The sequence below is a fragment of the Panulirus ornatus genome, chromosome 57 (genome assembly GCF_036320965.1).
Source record: "Panulirus ornatus isolate Po-2019 chromosome 57, ASM3632096v1, whole genome shotgun sequence".
Classification (NCBI taxonomy): domain Eukaryota; kingdom Metazoa; phylum Arthropoda; class Malacostraca; order Decapoda; family Palinuridae; genus Panulirus; species Panulirus ornatus.
Window position 1 is genome coordinate 18462419 of NC_092280.1, and position 17627 is coordinate 18480045.

The 17627-nt window shown below is 42.7% G+C and overlaps 1 protein-coding gene across 1 annotated transcript in view; it reads left to right on the top strand.

Moving 5' to 3' along the window:
* The window catches only part of LOC139766212 (zinc finger protein 385B-like), a 205566-nt gene that overhangs the window by 89563 nt on the left and 98376 nt on the right, over nt 1-17627 (top strand). The window contains exon 14 of the transcript XR_011716821.1: nt 15061-15394. The gene's annotated coding sequence lies outside the window, so the exon portion shown is untranslated. The remainder of the gene's footprint in view (nt 1-15060; nt 15395-17627) is intronic.

The following is a 17627-nucleotide window of genomic DNA, read 5'->3' on the forward strand; positions in this document are numbered from 1 at the left end:
TAGTCGGTAGGAAGTTTAGGTTGAAGCCTTGTAAATACATTAGGTAGAAGTGGTCAGGAGGAAGTTTAGTAGGAGCCTCTTGAAACACTGAACTAGAGTTGCCCTTTGTCAGTGGACTTATCTGTTAAGGATGACGCACTGAAGGCTAAGAAGTGGCTATAGAGTTCACCAGTTATGTAGACTGTTGCCTCGACTATCCCTTTGAGGGAGTTCCTGGAATGGGCATCAGAGATATTGTTAGAGAGGATAGCTGGATTCCAGTACATTGAAATCTGTTATAATGGGGTTTACTGTACAGACATCTTTGACTCTTTGCAAACAATGTTAACATCAATCCTTATTTCACTCAGAATAATTTAGCTGCACTGAAGGTGACATGTACTATGGAACACCCTTTTAGTTGTAAATAAAGCAGGCTTCATGGGCCTTGGCACTTTTATTTATCCTTTTAGCATTGGTTTTGATCATGTTAAGGGGATTACATAATTTTTTCTGTGTTTGATATTTATGTCAAAACTTTACATATACAATGTCAATCACAGCCAGCCTTTCTTTGCCCCATCTTTTCCCCCATTACTCTCATCCCCCTTTCCCCCTTTAACCCTTCCATTTTCAAAATTCCTTTCTCTCCCATATTAGTTATTTGATTTCATTCATGTTCACATATATCAGGAATAAGTATTGTTTTTGAAGTTAATATTTTTTCAGTTGTAACTGGTTTAACCGATTGGTATTTTGTCCATGAATATTATAAGTTGAAATTTCATCAAAATTTTGAAGCAGGGGGTTGCGATGCTGTTTCCTGTGGGTGGGATGGCGCCAGGAATGGATGAAGGCAAGCAAGTATGAATATGTGCATGTGTATATGTGTATCTATATCTTTCTTTCTTTCTTTCAAACTATTCGCCATTTCCCGCATTAGCGAGGTAGCGTTAAGAACAGAGAACTGGGCCTTTGAGGGAATATCCTCACCTGGCCCCCTTCTCTGTTCCTTCTTTTGGAAAATAAAAAAAAATAATGAGAGGGGAGGATTTCCAGCCCCCGCTCCCTCCCCTTTTAGTCGCCTTCTACGACACGCAGGGAATACGTGGGAAGTATTCTTTCTCCCCTATCCCCAGGGATATGTATATGTGTATATATTATGTATATTTATCCCTGGGGATAGCCCACGTATTCCCTATGTGTTGTAGAAGGAGACTAAAAGGGGAGGGAGCGGGTGGCTGAAAATCTTCCCCGCTCTCTCTCTTTTTTTTTTTTTTGATTTTCCAAAAGAAGGAACAGAGAAGGGGGCCAGGTGAGGATATTCCCTCAAAGGCCCAGTCCTCTGTTCTTAACGCTACCTCGCTAACGCGGGAAATGGAGAATAGTATGAAAGAAAAGATTATGTATATTATCCATGGGGATAGGGGAGAAAGAATTACTTCCCATGTATTCCCTGCGTGTCTTAGAAGGTTACTAAAAGAGGAGGGAGCAGGTGGCTGGAAATCCTCCCCTCCAGTTTTTACTTTTCCCAAAGGGAACAGAGAAGGGGGCCAAGTGAGGATTTTTCCTAACACTCAGTCCTCTGTTCTAAACACTACCTTGCTAAGGATGGAAATGGAGAATATGTATTAAAAAAATGATGTATATGTGCATGGATGGGCATTTATGTTGTAGAAGGCAACTGAAGGTGACAGAAGCGGGGAGCTAGGAACCCTCCTCTCGTATTTTAACTTTCTAAAAGAGGGTGACGGAGAATGATTTGGTAAACAGAGTAGAGGTAGTGAAAGCTTTGTGGTAGATGAAAGCTGGCAAGGCGGTGGGTTTGGATGGTATTGCAGTGGAATTTATTAAGAAAAGGTGGTTACTGTGTTGTTGACTGGTTGGTAAGGATATTTAATGTATGTATAGTTCAGGGTGAGATGCCTGAGGATTGGCGGAATGCATGCATAGTGCCATTGTATAAAGGCAAAGGGGATAAGGGTGAGTGTTCAAATTACAGAGTTATACGTTTGTTGAGTATTCCAGGGAAATTGTATGGGAGGGTATTAATTGAAAGGGTAAAGTTTGTACAGAGCATCAGATTAGGGAAGAGCAGTGTGGTTTCAGAAGTGGTAGAGGATGTGTGGATCAGGTGTTTGCTTTGAAGAATGTATGTGAGAAATACTTAGAAAAGCAAATGGATTTGTATGTAGCATTTATGGATCTGGAGAAGGCATATGATGGAGTTGACTGAGATGCTTTGTGGAAAGTATTAAGAGTATTTGGTGTGGGAGGCAAGTTGTTAGAAGCAGTGAAAAGTTTTTATCAAGGATGTAAGGCATGTGAATGAGTAGGAAGAGAGGAAAGTGATTGGTTTTCGGTGAACGTCGGTTTGCGGCAGGGGTGTGTGATGTCACCATGGCTGTTTAATTTGCTTATTGATGGTGTTGTTAGGGAGGTGAATGCAAGAGTTTTGGAGAGAGGGGCAAGTATGCAGTGTGTTGTGGATGAGAGGGCTTAGGAAGTGAGTCCGTTGTTGTTCACTGATGATACACCGCTGGAGGCTGATTCGGATGCAGAAGCTGGTGACTGAGTTTGGTGAAGTGTGTGAAAGAAGAAAGTAGAGAGTAAATGTGAATAAGAACAAGGTTATTAGGTACAGTAGGATTGAGGGACAAGTCAATTGGGAGGTAAGTTTGAATGGAGAAAAACGGGAAGAAGTGAGGTGTTTTAGATATCTGGGAGTGGATCTAGCAGCGGATAGAACCATGCAAGCGGAAGTGAGTCACAGGGTGAGGGAGGGGGCAAAGGTTCTGGGAGCACTGAAGAATGTATAGAAGGCAAGAACATCATTTTGGAGAGCAATAATGGGTATGTTTGAATGATTAGTGGTTCCAATAATGTTATATGATTGCAAGGCGTGGGAGATAGAGTTGAGGGAGGAGGGTAGATGTGTTGGAAATGAAATGTTTCAGGACAACATTTGGTGTGAGGTGGTTTGATCGAGAACGTAATGAAAGGGTAAGAGATATGTGGTAATAAAAAGTGTGGTTGAGAGCAGAAGAGGGTGTATTGAAATGGTTTGGTCACAGAGAGAATGAGTGAGGAAAGATTGATAAAGAGAATATATGAGTCGGAGGCGATGGGAACAAGAAGTGGGAAACCAAATTGGAGGTGGAAAGATGGGGTGAAAACGATTTTAAGCGATCGGGGCCTGAACATATAGGAGGGTGAAAGGCGTGCAAGGGATAGAGTGAATTGGAACGATGTGGTATACCGGGTCGACGTGCTGTCACTGGATTGAACCAGGACATGTGAAGCGTCTGTGGTAAACCATAGAAAGTTTTTTGGGGCCTGGATGTTGAAAGGGAGCTGTGGTTTCGGTGCATTACACATGACAGCTAGAGGCTGAATGTCAACGAATGTGGCCTTTGTTGTCTTTTCCTAGCGCTACCTTGCTTGCTTGGGGGGGGGGGGGGGTCATTTTCCAAGGATGTAAGGCGTGCGTACGAGTAGGAAGAGAGGAAAGTGATTGGTTCCCAGTGAATGTCAGTTTGCGGCAGGGGTGCGTGATATCTCCATGGTTGTTTAATATGTTTATGGATAGGGTTGTTAGGGAGGTGAATGCAAGATTTTTGGAGAGAGGGACAAGTATGCAGTCTGTTATGGGTGAGAGGGAAGTGAGTCAGTTGGATGCTGATGATACAACGCTGATGGCTGATTCGGGTGAGAAACTGCAGAGGTGGTGACTGAGTTTGGTAAAGTGTGTGAAAGAAGAAAGCTGAAATTAAATGTGAATAAGAGAAAGGTTATTACATTTAGTAGGGTTGGGGAACAAGTTACTTGGGAGGTAAGTTTGAACTTGGAAAACTGGAGGAAGTGAAGTGTTTTAGATATCAAGGAGTAGATTTAGCAACGGATGGAACAGTGGAAACGGAAGTGAGTCACAGGGTGGGGAAGGGGGCAAAGGTTCTGGGAGCGTTGAAGAATGTGTGTAAGGCGTGAACGTTATTTCAGAGAGCAAAAATGGGTATGTGTGAAGGAATAGCGGTTCCAACAATGTTATATGGCTGTGAGGCATTGGGTATAGATAGAGTTGTTCAGAGGAGGGTGGATGTGTTGGAAATGAAATGTTTGAGGACAATATGTGATGTGAGGTGGTTTGATCGAGTAAGTAATGAAGGAGTAAGAGAGATGTGTGATAATGAAAAGAGTGTGATTGAGAAAGCAGAAGAGGGTGTGTTGAAATGGTTTGGTCACATGGAGAGAATGAGGAAAGATTGACAAAAAGGATAAATGTGTCAGAGGTGAAGGGAACGAGGAGAAGCGGGAGACCAAATTGGAGGTGGAAGGATGGGGTGAAAAAGATTTTGAGCGATCGGAACCTGAACATACATGAGGATGAAAGGCGTGCAAGGAATAGAGTGATTTTTAATGATGTGGTACACCTGGGTCGACGTGCTGTCAATGGATTGTTCCAGGGCATGTGAAGCGTCTGGGGTAAACCATGGAATGTTTTGTAGGGCCTGGATGTGGGAAGGGATCTGTGGTTTGGGTGCATTATACCTGACAGTTAGAGACTGAGTGTGAACGAATGTGGCTTTTGTTGTCTTTTCCCAGCGCTACCTCGCGCGCGTGCGGGGGGGGGGGGGGGGGGGGTATTTCGTGTGTGGCAGGGTGGCATCAAGAATGGATGAAGGCAGCAGGTATGAATTTTGTACATTTGTATATATGTATATGTCTGTGTATGTATATAGATGTATACGTTGAGACGTACAGTTATGTATATGCCCAGGTGTGGACGTGTATGTATATACATGTGTGTATATATATATATATATATATATATATATATATATATATATATATATATATATATATATATATATACGTGTAGGAAGAGAGGAAAGTGATTGGTTCTCAGTGAATGTAGGTTTGCGGCAGGGGTGTGTGATGTCTCCATGGTTGTTTAATTTGTTTATGGATGGGGTTGTTAGGGAGGTAAATGCAAGAGTTTTGGAAACAGGGGCAAGTATGAAGTCTGTTGGGGATGAGAGAGCTTGGGAAGTGAGTCAGTTGTTGTTCGCTGATGATACAGCGCTGGTGGCTGATTCATGTGAGAAACTGCAGAAGCTGGTGACTGAGTTTGGAAAAGTGTGTGGGAGAAGAAAGTTAAGAGTAAATGTGAATAAGAGCAAGGTTATTAGGTACAGTAGGGTTGAGGGTCAAGTCAATTGGGAGGTGAGTTTGAATGGAGAAAAACTGGAGGAAGTGAAGTGTTTTAGATATCTGGGAGTGGATCTGGCAGCGGATGGAACCATGGAAGCGGAAGTGGATCATAGAGTGGGGGAGGGGGCGAAAATCCTGGGGGCCTTGAAGAATGTGTGGAAGTCGAGAACATTACCTCGGAAAGCAAAAATGGGTATGTTTGAAGGAATAGTGGTTCCAACAATGTTGTATGGTTGCGAGGCGTGGGCTATGGATAGAGTTGTGCGCAGGAGGATGGATGTGCTGGAAATGAGATGTTTGAGGACAATGTGTGGTGTGAGGTGGTTTGATCGAGTGAGTAACGTAAGGGTAAGAGAGATGTGTGGAAATAAAAAGAGCGTGGTTGAGAGAGCAGAAGAGGGTGTTTTGAAGTGGTTTGGGCACATGGAGAGGATGAGTGAGGAAAGATTGACCAAGAGGATATATGTGTCGGAGGTGGAGGGAACAAGGAGAAGAGGAAGACCAAATTGGAGGTGGAAAGATGGAGTGAAAAAGATTTTGTGTGATCGGGGCCTGAACATGCAGGAGGGTGAAAGGAGGGCAAGGAATAGAGTGAATTGGAGCGATGTGGTATACCGGGGTTGACGTGCTGTCAGTGGATTGAATCAAGGCATGTGAAGCGTCTGGGGTAAACCATGGAAAGCTGTGTAGGTATGTATATTTGCGTGTGTGGACGTATGTATATACATGTGTATGGGGGGGGGGTTGGGCCATTTCTTTCGTCTGTTTCCTTGCGCTACCTCGCAAACGCGGGAGACAGCGACAAAGTATAATAAAAATAAAATAATATATATATATATATATATATATATATATATATATATATATATATATATATATATATATATATATATATATATATTATCCCTGGGGATAGGGGATTAAGAATACTTCCCACGTATTCCCTGCGTGTCGTAGAAGGCGACTAAAAGGGGAGGGAGCGGGTGGCTGGAAATCCTCCCCTCTCGTTTTTTTTTTTTTATTTTCCAAAAGAAGGAACAGAGGGGGCCAGGTGAGGATATTCCAAAAAAGGCCCAGTCCTCTGTTCTTAACGCTACCTCGCTAACGCGGGAAATGGCAAATAGTTTAAAAGAAAAAAAAAAAAATATATATATATATATATATATATATATATATATATATATATATATATATATATATATATATTATATTTATTTATTTATTTATTTATTTATTTAAAATATTTAGTTATACGCTGTCACTGTCTCCCGCGTTAGCGAAGCAGCGCAAGGAAACAGACGGTAAGAATGGTCCAACCACGTCCACACACGCACATATACATACCTATACATTTCAACATATACATATATATACATACACAGACCTATATACATCTCAATGTATACATATATATACACACACAGACATTTCACATGCCCCGGTTCAGTCCATTGACAACATGTCAACCCCAGTATACCACATCGTTCAAATTCACTCTATTCCTTACATGTCTTTCACCCTCATGTATGTTCAGGCCCCGATCGCTCAGAAACTTTTTCATTCCATCCTTCCACCTCCAATTTGGTCTCCTGCTTCTCCTTGTTCCCTCCACCTCTTTGTCAACCTTTCTGCACTCATTCTCTCCATGTGTCCAAACCATTTCAAAACACCATCTTCTGCTCTCTCTCAACCATACGCTTTTTGTTTCCATACATCTCTCTTACCCTTTCATTACTTACTCATACTACCTCACACCACATATTTTCCCCAAACATTTCATTTCCAACACATCCACCCTTCAAACATACCCATTTTTGTTCTCTGAGATAATGTTCTCTCTCTCCACACATTCTTCATCGCCCCCAGAACCTTTGTCCCCTCCCCCTTCCTTTGACTCACCTCTGCTTCCATGATTATATCCCTGGGGATAGGGGAGAAAGAATACGTCCCACGTATTCCCTGCGTGTCGTAGAAGGCGACTAAAAGGGAAGGGAGCGGGGGGCTGGAAATCCTCCCCTCTCATTTTTTTTTTTTTTTTTTTTTCCAAAAGAAGGAACAGAGAAGAGGGCCAGGTGAGGATATTCCCTCAAAGGCCCAGTCCTCTGTTCTTAACGCTACCTCGCTATCGCGGGAAATAGCGAATAGTATGAAAAAAAAAAAAAAAAAAAAAAAATATATATATATATATATATATATATATATATATATATATATATATATACACATGTTCATAATTCATACTTGCTGCCTTTATTCATTCCCGTTTCCACCCCCGCCACTTTCTTGAGTTAATGTGTTCTCTTTCCACACATTCTTCATCGATCCCAGAACCTTCACCCCCTCCTACACCCTGTGGCTCTCTTCCGCTTCCACACTCCCACACTCCCAGATATCTAAAGCACTTCGATTCCTCCAACCTTTCTCCATTCAAACTTACTTCCCAACTAACTTGTCCGTCAACCCTGCTGAACTTAATAACCTTGCTCTTATTCACATTTACTCTCAACTTTCTCCTTTCACACACTTTTCTAAACTCAGTCTCCAACTTCTGTAGTTTCTCACTCGAATCGGCTTCCAGTACTGTATCATCGGCGAACAACAATTGAATAATTTTCCCAGGCCCGTACATCCCCAACAGACTGCATATTCGCCCCTCCAAAAAACTCTTGCATTTACCTCCCTAACTACCTCATCCATAAACAAATTATACAACCTGCCGCAGACCGACCTTCAGCTGTCTTCCTACTCGTACTCATACCTTACACCCTTGGAAAAAAAACAAAAAAAAAACCTCGCTGCTTCTAGCAGCTTACCTCCCACACCATGTATTCTTCAAACCTTCCACAAAGCATGTCTATCAACCCTATCATAGGCCTTCTCCAGATCCACTTATGCTATATACAAAAGCATCTATTTTTCTAAGTATTTTTTAGTATATATTTAAAGTAAATACTTGATCCTTACATCCTCTGCCTCTTCTAAGACTACACTGGTCCTCGCCAATCTGATTCTCTGTACATGCCCTCACCCTCGCAATCAATACCCTCCCATACAGTTTTAATGGAATACTCGACAAACTGATACCTATGTAGTTTAAACACTCACTTTCATCCCCTATGCCTTTATACAGTGTCACTGTACATGCATTCCGCCAATCCTCAGGCCCTTTACCATGATCCATGCATACATCGAATATATATATATATATATATATATATATATATATATATATATATATATATTTTTTTTTTTTTTTTTCTTTTTTTTTTTTTGCTTTGTCGCTGTCTCCCGCGTTTGCGAGGTAGCGCAAGGAAACAGACGAAAGAAATGGCCCAACCCACCCCCATACACATGTATATACATACGTCCACACACGCAAAATATACATACCTACACAGCTTACCATGGTTTACCCCAGACGCTTCACATGCCCCGATTCAATCCACTGACAGCACGTCAACCCCGGTATACCACATCGCTCCACTTCACTCTATTCCTTGCCCTCCTTTCACCCTCCTGCATGTTCAGGCCCCGATCACACAAAATCTTTTTCACTCCATCTTTCCACCTCCAATTTGGTCTCCCTCTTCTCCTCGTTCCCTCCACCTCCGACACATATATCCTCTTGGTCAATCTTTCCTCACTCATTCTCTCCATGTGCCCAAACCATTTCAAAACACCCTCTTCTGCTCTCTCAACCACGCTCTTTTTATTTCCACACATCTCTCTTACCCTTACGTTACTTACTCGGTCAAACCACCTCACACCACACATTGTCCTCAAACATCTCATTTCCAGCACATCCATCCTCCTGCGCACAACTCTATCCATAGCCTACGCCTCGCAACCATACAACATTGTTGGGACCACTATTCCTTCAAACATACTCATTTTTGCTTTCCAAGATAATGTTCTCGACCTCCACACATTCTTCAAGGCTCCCAGGATTTTCTCCCCCTCCCCCACCCTATGATCCACTTCCGCTTCCATGGTTCCATCCGCTGCTAGATCCACTCCCAGATATCTAAAACACTTCACTTCCTCCAGTTTTTCTCCATTCAAACTCACCTCCCAATTGACTTGACCCTCAACCCTACTGTACCTAATAACCTTGCTCTTATTCACATTTACTCTTAACTTTCTTCTTTCACACACTTTACCAAACTCAGTCACCAGCTTCTGCAGTTTCTCACATGAATCAGCCACCAGCGCTGTATCATCAGCGAACAACAACTGACTCACTTCCCAAGCTCTCTCATCCCCAACAGATTTCATACTTGTCCCTCTTTCCAAAACTCTTGCATTCACCTCCCTAACAACCCCATCCATAAACAAATTAAATAACCATGGAGACATCACACACCCCTGCCGCAAACCTACATTCACTGAGAACCAATCACTTTCCTCTCTTCCTACACGTACACATGCCTTACATCCTCGATAAAAACTTTTCACTGCTTCTAACAACTTGCCTCCCAAACCATATATTCTTAATACCTTCCACAGAGCATCTCTATCAACTCTATCATATGCCTTCTCCAGATCCATAAATGCTACATACAAATCCATTTGCTTTTCTAAGTATTTCTCACATACATTCTTCAAAGCAAACACCTGATCCACACATCCTCTACCACTTCTGAAACCACACTGCTCTTCCCCAATCTGATGCTCTGTACATGCTTTCACCCTCTCAATCAATACCCTCCCATATAATTTACCAGGAATACTCAACAAACTTATACCTCTGTAATTTGAGCACTCACTCTTATCCCCTTTGCCTTTATACAATGGCACTATGCACGCATTCCGCCAATCCTCAGGCACCTCACCGTGAGTCATACATACATTAAATAACCTTACCAACCAGTCAACAATACAGTCACCCCCTTTTTTAATAAATTCCACTGCAATACCATCCAAACCTGCTGCCTTGCCGGCTTTTATCTTCCGCAAAGCTTTTACTACCTCTTCTCTGTTTACCAAATCATTTTCCCTAACCCTCTCACTTTGCACACCACCTCGACCAAAACACCCTATATCTGCCACTCTATCATCAAACACATTCAACAAACCTTCAAAATACTCACTCCATCTCCTTCTCACATCACCACTACTTGTTATCACCTCCCCATTTGCGCCCTTCACTGAAGTTCCCATTTGCTCCCTTGTCTTACGCACTTTATTTACCTCCTTCCAGAACATCTTTTTATTCTCCCTAAAATTTAATGATACTCTCTCACCCCAACTCTCATTTGCCCTTTTTTTTCACCTCTTGCACCTTTCTCTTGACCTCCTGTCTCTTTCTTTTATACGTCTCCCACTCAACTGCATTTTTTCCCTGCAAAAATCGTCCAAATGCCTCTCTCTTCTCTTTCACTAATACTCTTACTTCTTCATCCAACCACTCACTACCCTTTCTAATCAACCCACCTCCCACTCTTCTCATGCCACAAGCATCTTTTGCGCAATCCATCACTGATTCCCTAAATACATCTCATTCCTCCCCCACTCCCCTTACTTCCATTGTTTTCACCTTTTTCCATTCTGTACGCAGTCTCTCCTGGTACTTCCTCACACAAGTCTCTTTCCCAAGCTCACAGAGCACTGCGCCTTAGAGGGAATATCCTCACTTGTTCCCCTTCTCTGTTCCTTCTTTTGGAAAGTTAAAAACACGAGGGGAGGATTTCCAGCCTCCTGCTCCCTCCCCGTTTAGTCGCCTTTTACGACACGCAGGGAATACGTGGGAAATATTCTTTCTCCCGTGTCGCCAGGGATTATATATATATATATATATATATATATATATATATATATATATATATATATATATATATATATATATATATATATTAATAAGGGAAACAGGAGTCAAGCGGGGAGTGCTTATCCTCCTCAAAGGCACAGATTCGGGTGTCTGAATGTGTGTGGATGTAACCAAGAAGAGAAGGAAAGAGCGATAGGTAGTATGTTTGAGGAAAGAAACCTGGATGTTCTGGCTGTGAGTGAAACGAAGCTCAACGGGAAAGGGGAAAAGTGGTTCGGGAGGGTCTTGGGAGTAAAGTCAGGGGTTGGTGAGAGGACAAGAGCTAAGGAAGGAGTAGCAATACTCCTGAAGCCGGAGTTGCGGGAGTATGTGATAGAGTGTAAGGAAGCAAATTTTAGATTGTTGTGGCTAAAACTGAAAGTGGATGGAGAGATAGGATTATTGGTGCCTTTGCACCTGGTCATAAGAAGAAAGATCATGAGAGGCACGTGTTTTGGGAGCAGTTGAGTGAGTGTATTAGCAATTTTGATGTACGAGACCGGGTAATAGTGATGGGTGATTTAGATGCGAAGGTGAATAATGAGGCAGTTGAGGGTAAAATTGGTGTACATGGGGTGTTCATTGTTGTAAATGGAAATGGTGAAGAGCTTGTGGATTTGTGTGCTGAAAAAAGACGTGATTAGGAATACCTCTTTTAAAAAGAGAGATATGGATAAGTATACTTATATAAGCAGGAGAAATGGTCAAAGGGCATTATTGGACTACGCGTTGATTGAAAGGCGTGTAAAAGAGACTTCTGGATGTTAATGTGCTGAGAGGGGCAGCTGAAGGGATGTCTAATCACTATCTTTTGGAGGCGAAGGTGAAGATTTGTAGAGGTTCCGGAAAAGAAGAGAAAATGTTGGGGAGAAGAGAGTGGTGAGAGTAAGTGATCTTGGAAAGGAGACTTGTGTGAGGAAGCATCAGGAGAGATTGAGTGTAGAATGGCAAAAGGTGAGAGCAAATGACGTGAGGGGAGTGGGTGAGGAATAGGATGTATTTAGGGAAACAGTAATGGCTTGCGCAAAAGATGCATGTGGTATGAGAAGGGTGGGAGGAGGGCAGATTAGAAGGATAGTGAGTGGTGGGATGAAGACGTGAGATTGTTAGTGATATATATATATATATATATATATATATATATATATATATATATATATATATATATATATATATTCCCCACATCCTGCATTAGCGAGGTAGCGCTAAGAACAGAGGACTGAGCCTTAGAGAAAATCCTCACTTGGCCACCTTCTCTGTTTCCCCCCCCCCCTTTTTTTTTTGGAAAAGTAAAACTGGATGGGAGGATTTCCAGTCCCCCGCTCCCTCTATGAATATTTGAATAAAATAAAGAGTATAAACTCAAAAGTTTTCATAAATATCCAACCATTAACATCAACAGTTCTCAGTGTGTTGACACTGTCTCCAGCCCATTGCAAGAAATTTTGAACATATATCACGAAATGCCCTTTAATAACTATGATTCGAACCCGTACCATTTGTATGGTAGCTGAGTACGTTGCCCACTTGACTATACTGCCCTTAGTTAATGGATACCCTTCGTCTCACCTCCGTGATACCGGGATCTAGACCGGTTATGTGAGCCTTATGAGAAATGACTGGTCGAGACCGTTGCTCATAGACGTGAAGCGAGAGATATTCATTTACTCTCCATCGAATAGTCATCTCTCCATTATGGGCAGCACAGCCGAGCGGTTAGCATCCACTGTTTTGATGTGAGAGATCGAGTCACTGTTATGGTTGATGTGAATGCAAGAGTAGGTGATGATTGGGGTGCAGGGGGTCACACACTGTGTATGGAAAGGGTGAGAAGCTCGTATAGCTGTATGCTGAAGTAGGAGTGCTGTATGCTGAAGCAGGAGTGTGCTGTATGCTGAAACAGGAGTGGTGATTGGGTATACCTGACTTAAAAGGAGACATACTTGGATAAGTAGAGTTAATGGTGAGGAGACATTATCAAATTATGATAGTTGTTCCGAGAGTGGCAGCTGGTGGGATGTCTGATCACTTCTTTATAGAGATGAGGGGGAAAACTTGTAGAGGCTTTGGGGAAAGAGGGAAATGATTTCGGCATGGAAAGAGGATGGTGAGGGGGAAATGATCATAGAGAGGAAGATTGCGTGAGGAGATACCGGGAGAGACTGGGTGAAGAATGGCAAATGGTGAGAGTAAACGAAACTAAGAGAGTGGGCGAGGAATGGTATGTATTCATTGGATCAGTACATACGTGTGCGAGAGAAGTGTGTTGCATGCGGGAGGTGGGATGTGGGAGTGTGAGAAGGGGTAGAGTGGTGGGATAAGGAAATTGAATTGTTAGTGAAAGAGAGGAGAAAGGTGCATGGTCATTTCCCGTAGGGGAAAAGGTGTGCTTGTGATTGGCAGATGTACAAGAGAAGAGGAAGTGAAAGGAGGTTATTTGAAGTTATTTACGCCTCCTTAGTTACATATAAAGTTTAATGACTTTTTTCCCCCCCTTCACATTATCTAGATACGCTTTATTCCTTTCACTACAATGATTCTTTTTTTGAGTCTGTTCTCTTCCCGTTTCACTAACAGCTGCGGAAGGATCCAGCTCGAATCTGTCGCTGTTTGTATGCCTCCGCATCCCTTGGTAAGCTCGCACGCTCGGGTTGATTTTAGAATATGACAAACGAGTTTCACTGGCGGGTGTAGAATGTCGGGTGTCTGTATCGTGGTAACGCACAACTGATCTGTACTGCAGAGCGATGGTCTCTCGATGTTGCAACTCTGGGACAGACTCTGGCGCCGTGTTGTGGCGGCAACGCAGAGAGAGAGAGAGAGAGAGAGAGAGGGGCTGCTGCATCGTTTTGAAAGCTTCTGCTCCAGTGAGCCCACTCCTCCCCCACTTTGTAGAAGCTGCCGCCTCCCCAGCTGTAGGTGAATGAGGTTCCGTGTGTCGTCATCTGGTGGTCGGGCCCCGTACTGTGGGCCTGACAGCAGATAACCATGTGATGATCATGTAAGTAAGTGTCTCCTCCTCCCTCCCTCCGGCCACATTTGCCCAGTATTTTGTCACCGTCCGCAAACGTATCCTGAGATGATTCCATTTCATCTGGCGAACCACACCCATCACTGGTCACTCTGCTTCAGCGCGGCAAGGTTCCCTCCGTCTGTGGCTTGAGCTCTCCTCTGACGCTATTCTGTGATTCAAAAGTTCATTGCAAGTCTTACGTTGGGAGAGTAGGTCTTCCGCAATCGTAGCACCACCATCTTATATGCTGTGCAGTCTTTCCCTACTACGATGTAGTTTACCTTTCGTAGGAGTCTGATTGATCGGTTTGTTGATGACTGATTTTTCTCTAAGGAGTTTCTTAATTAATCCGCGAGTGATTAACTGCGTCGAAAGCGTTCATAACTCCGATGAAACTAGGAAACTTGAGAGCGGCTCTGCTTCCGTCAGGAGCCACAACGTCCAAAATACGTTGAGTCTCACGTAATTACTTTTCTTCCAGTTGGCAATTCCTTTATCTCTGCCTCGTAATATCTTTTGTGTAATATACGTTGAGTCTCACGTAATTACTTTTCTTCCAGTTAGCAATTCCTTTATCTCTGCCTCGTAATATCTTTTGTGTAATATACGTTGAGTCTCACGTAATTACTTTTCTTCCAGTTGGCAATTCCTTTATCTCTGCCTCGTAATATCTTTGGTGTTTTTTTCTCTCTCTAGTTTCTTGCTGACGAGGCTCGTTAAATGAGACGTGTCTGTGCTTCAAGGATAAGCATGCATCATCCCATTATCTTTTATGTTCTTTTTTTATTTGTTTGTTATTTTTAATTTTTTTTTTATATATATATTTAGCCTGACGTTAGCTCTTTTCCATTCCCTTGGTCTGCCACCGTCAACCAGTGCCGTGCAATACATCATCCCTGATGTGCCTTATCTGGGACATGTGAACACCTCCCTGACAACAGATGCTCACCACTCAACATCGACAATATTTTGGTTTATCAATACATTTTTTTTTATAATATTTTTTCTTCCTGGTCATGATATCATCATTTTTGGTTGTTTTTCTTCCCAGGTCCCATTGTCAAGTGACCTGGGGTCAGCCACGAGGTCATGCCTAGGAAAGGTCGCCCACTCATCCTGGTTGCGTCATCAGAGAGGCAGGGCTGGACCGTTAGACAGTTGGAGGGCTGGACCTTAGGCCTCCGCAAGCCAATCATGTCGAGATGAGGGCGTGACAATCAGTCTTTTGACCAATCATGGGTGATTGTGGTCATTCCTACCTATCGTAGCCGAAGGCGGAGGGTCAAGGCGTGGCTGGCCACTCCCGCCTGGTTGTCTTCCGCATGCAAAAGGCCTGGACGACAGTCCAGCAGCCCATTCGTTCAGCTGTCACGAGCCCGGCAAAGGTAATGTAGGTTTTCCTTGTCTCGAACCCCGTAACCACCGCTGCCCTATATTGTAAAATGTTATACTGTGTCATGTCAGGTCTGAGTGTTACAATGTATCATAACTTGTCATAGAGTTGCCCAACGAATAAGTGTCTTGTATCACGTTTCTGTAGTCAACTGGTCATAAAGGAAAGAGATCTGGTCTGAAATCTTACCTGGAATGCAGAATATGGAATGTCAAGTGTTAACGAAGATATTTGTACCCTATTAATGTGCTTTTGGTTATCTTGGGCTTTTTATTTCTTGTTGTATATGTAGGTTTAACCCGGGTGTTTACTTTCATCCCATAACGTTAAGATAGCTTTATCCAGTGTGCGTAATAGATAAAGTGACGACCCTGCTAGAAAAAAAATTCGTAAGAATATATATATATATATATATATATATATATATATATATATATATATATATATATATATATATATATATATATATCATACGTATTTGCCATTTCCCGCTTTGGCGAGGTAGTGTTAAGAACAGAGGACTAAGCCTTAGAGGGAATATCCTCACTTGGCCCCCTTCTCTGTCCCTCCTTTTAGAAAACTGAAAACGAGAGGGGAGGATTTCCAGCCCCTCGCTCCATCCCCTTTTAGTCGCCTTCTACGACGCGCAGGAAATACATGGGAAGTAGCACTACTCCTGAAGCAGGAGTGGTGGGAGTATGTGATAGAGTGTAAGAAAGTAAACTGTAGATTGATGTGGGTAAAACTGAAAGTGGATGGAGAGAGATGGATGACTGTTGGTGCTTGTTGATGCTTGTGCACCAGGTCATGAGAGGAAAGATCATAAGAGGCAAGTGTTTTGGGAGCAGCTGAGTGAGTGTGTTAGCAACTTTGATGCACGAGACCGGGTTATAGTGATGGGTGATCTGAATGCAAAGGTGTGTAATGTGGCAGTTGAGGGAATAATTAGTGTACATGGGGTGTTCAGTGTTGTAAATGGAAATGGTGAGGAGCTTGTGGATTTGTGTGATGAAAAAGGACTGGTGATTGGGAATACCTGGTTTAAAAAGCGAGATATACATAAGTATACGTATGTAAGTAGGAGAGATGGCCAGAGAGCGTTATTGGACTACGTATTAATTGATAGGCACGCGAAAGAGAGACTTTTGGATGTTAATGTCCTGAGAGGTTCAACTGGAGGGATGTCTGATCATTATCTTGTGGAGGCGAAAGTGAAGATTTGTAGAGGTTTTCAGAAAAGAAGAGAGAATGTTGGGGTGAAGAGAGTGGTGAGAGTAAGTGAGCTTGGGAAGGAAACTTGTGTGAGGAAGTACTAGGAGAGATTGAGTGTAGAATGGCAAAAGGTGAGATCAAATGACGTAAGGGGAGTGGGAAAGGAATGGGATGTATTTAGGGAAGCAGCGATGGCTTGCTCAATTGATGCCTGTGGCATGAGAAAGGTGGAAGGTGGGCAGATTAGAAAGAGAAGAGAGTGGTGAATGAAGAAGTAAGACTGTCAGTGAAGGAGAAGAGAGAGGCATTTGGACGAGTATTGCAGGGGAATAGTGCAAATGAAAGGTGCAAGAGGTGAAAAAGAGGGCAAATGAGAGTTAAGGTAAAAGAGTATCATTAAATTTTAGGGAGAATAAAAAGATATTTTGGAAGGCGGTATTGAATAAAGTGCGTAAGACAGGAGAGCAAATGGGAACATCGGTGAAGGGGGCTAATGGGGAGGTAATTAATAACAAGTAGTGGTGAAGTGAGAGGGAGATGGAGTGAGTATTTTGAAGGTTTGTTGAATGTGTTTGATAATAGAGTGGCATATATAGGGTGTTTTGGTTGAGGTAGTGTTAAACGTGAAAGGGTCAGGAAGAATGGTTTGGTAAACAGAGAAGAGGTAGTGAAAGCTTTACAGAAGATGAAAGCCGGCAAATCGGCGGGTTTGGATGGTGTTTCAGTGGAGTTTATTAAAAAAGGGGGTGACAATGTTGTTGACTGGTTGGTGAGGATATTCAATGTATTATGGTTCATGGTGAATTCCTTGAGGATTGGCGGAATGCATGCATAGTGCCGTTGTACAAAGGCAAAGGTGATAAGGGTGAGTGTTCAGATTACAGAGGTTGAGTATTCTTGGGAAATTATATGGGAGGGTATTGATTGAGAGGGTGAAGGCATGCACAGAACATCAGATTGAAGAAGAGCAATGTGGTTTCAGAAGTGGTAGAGGATGTGTGTTTGCTTTGAAG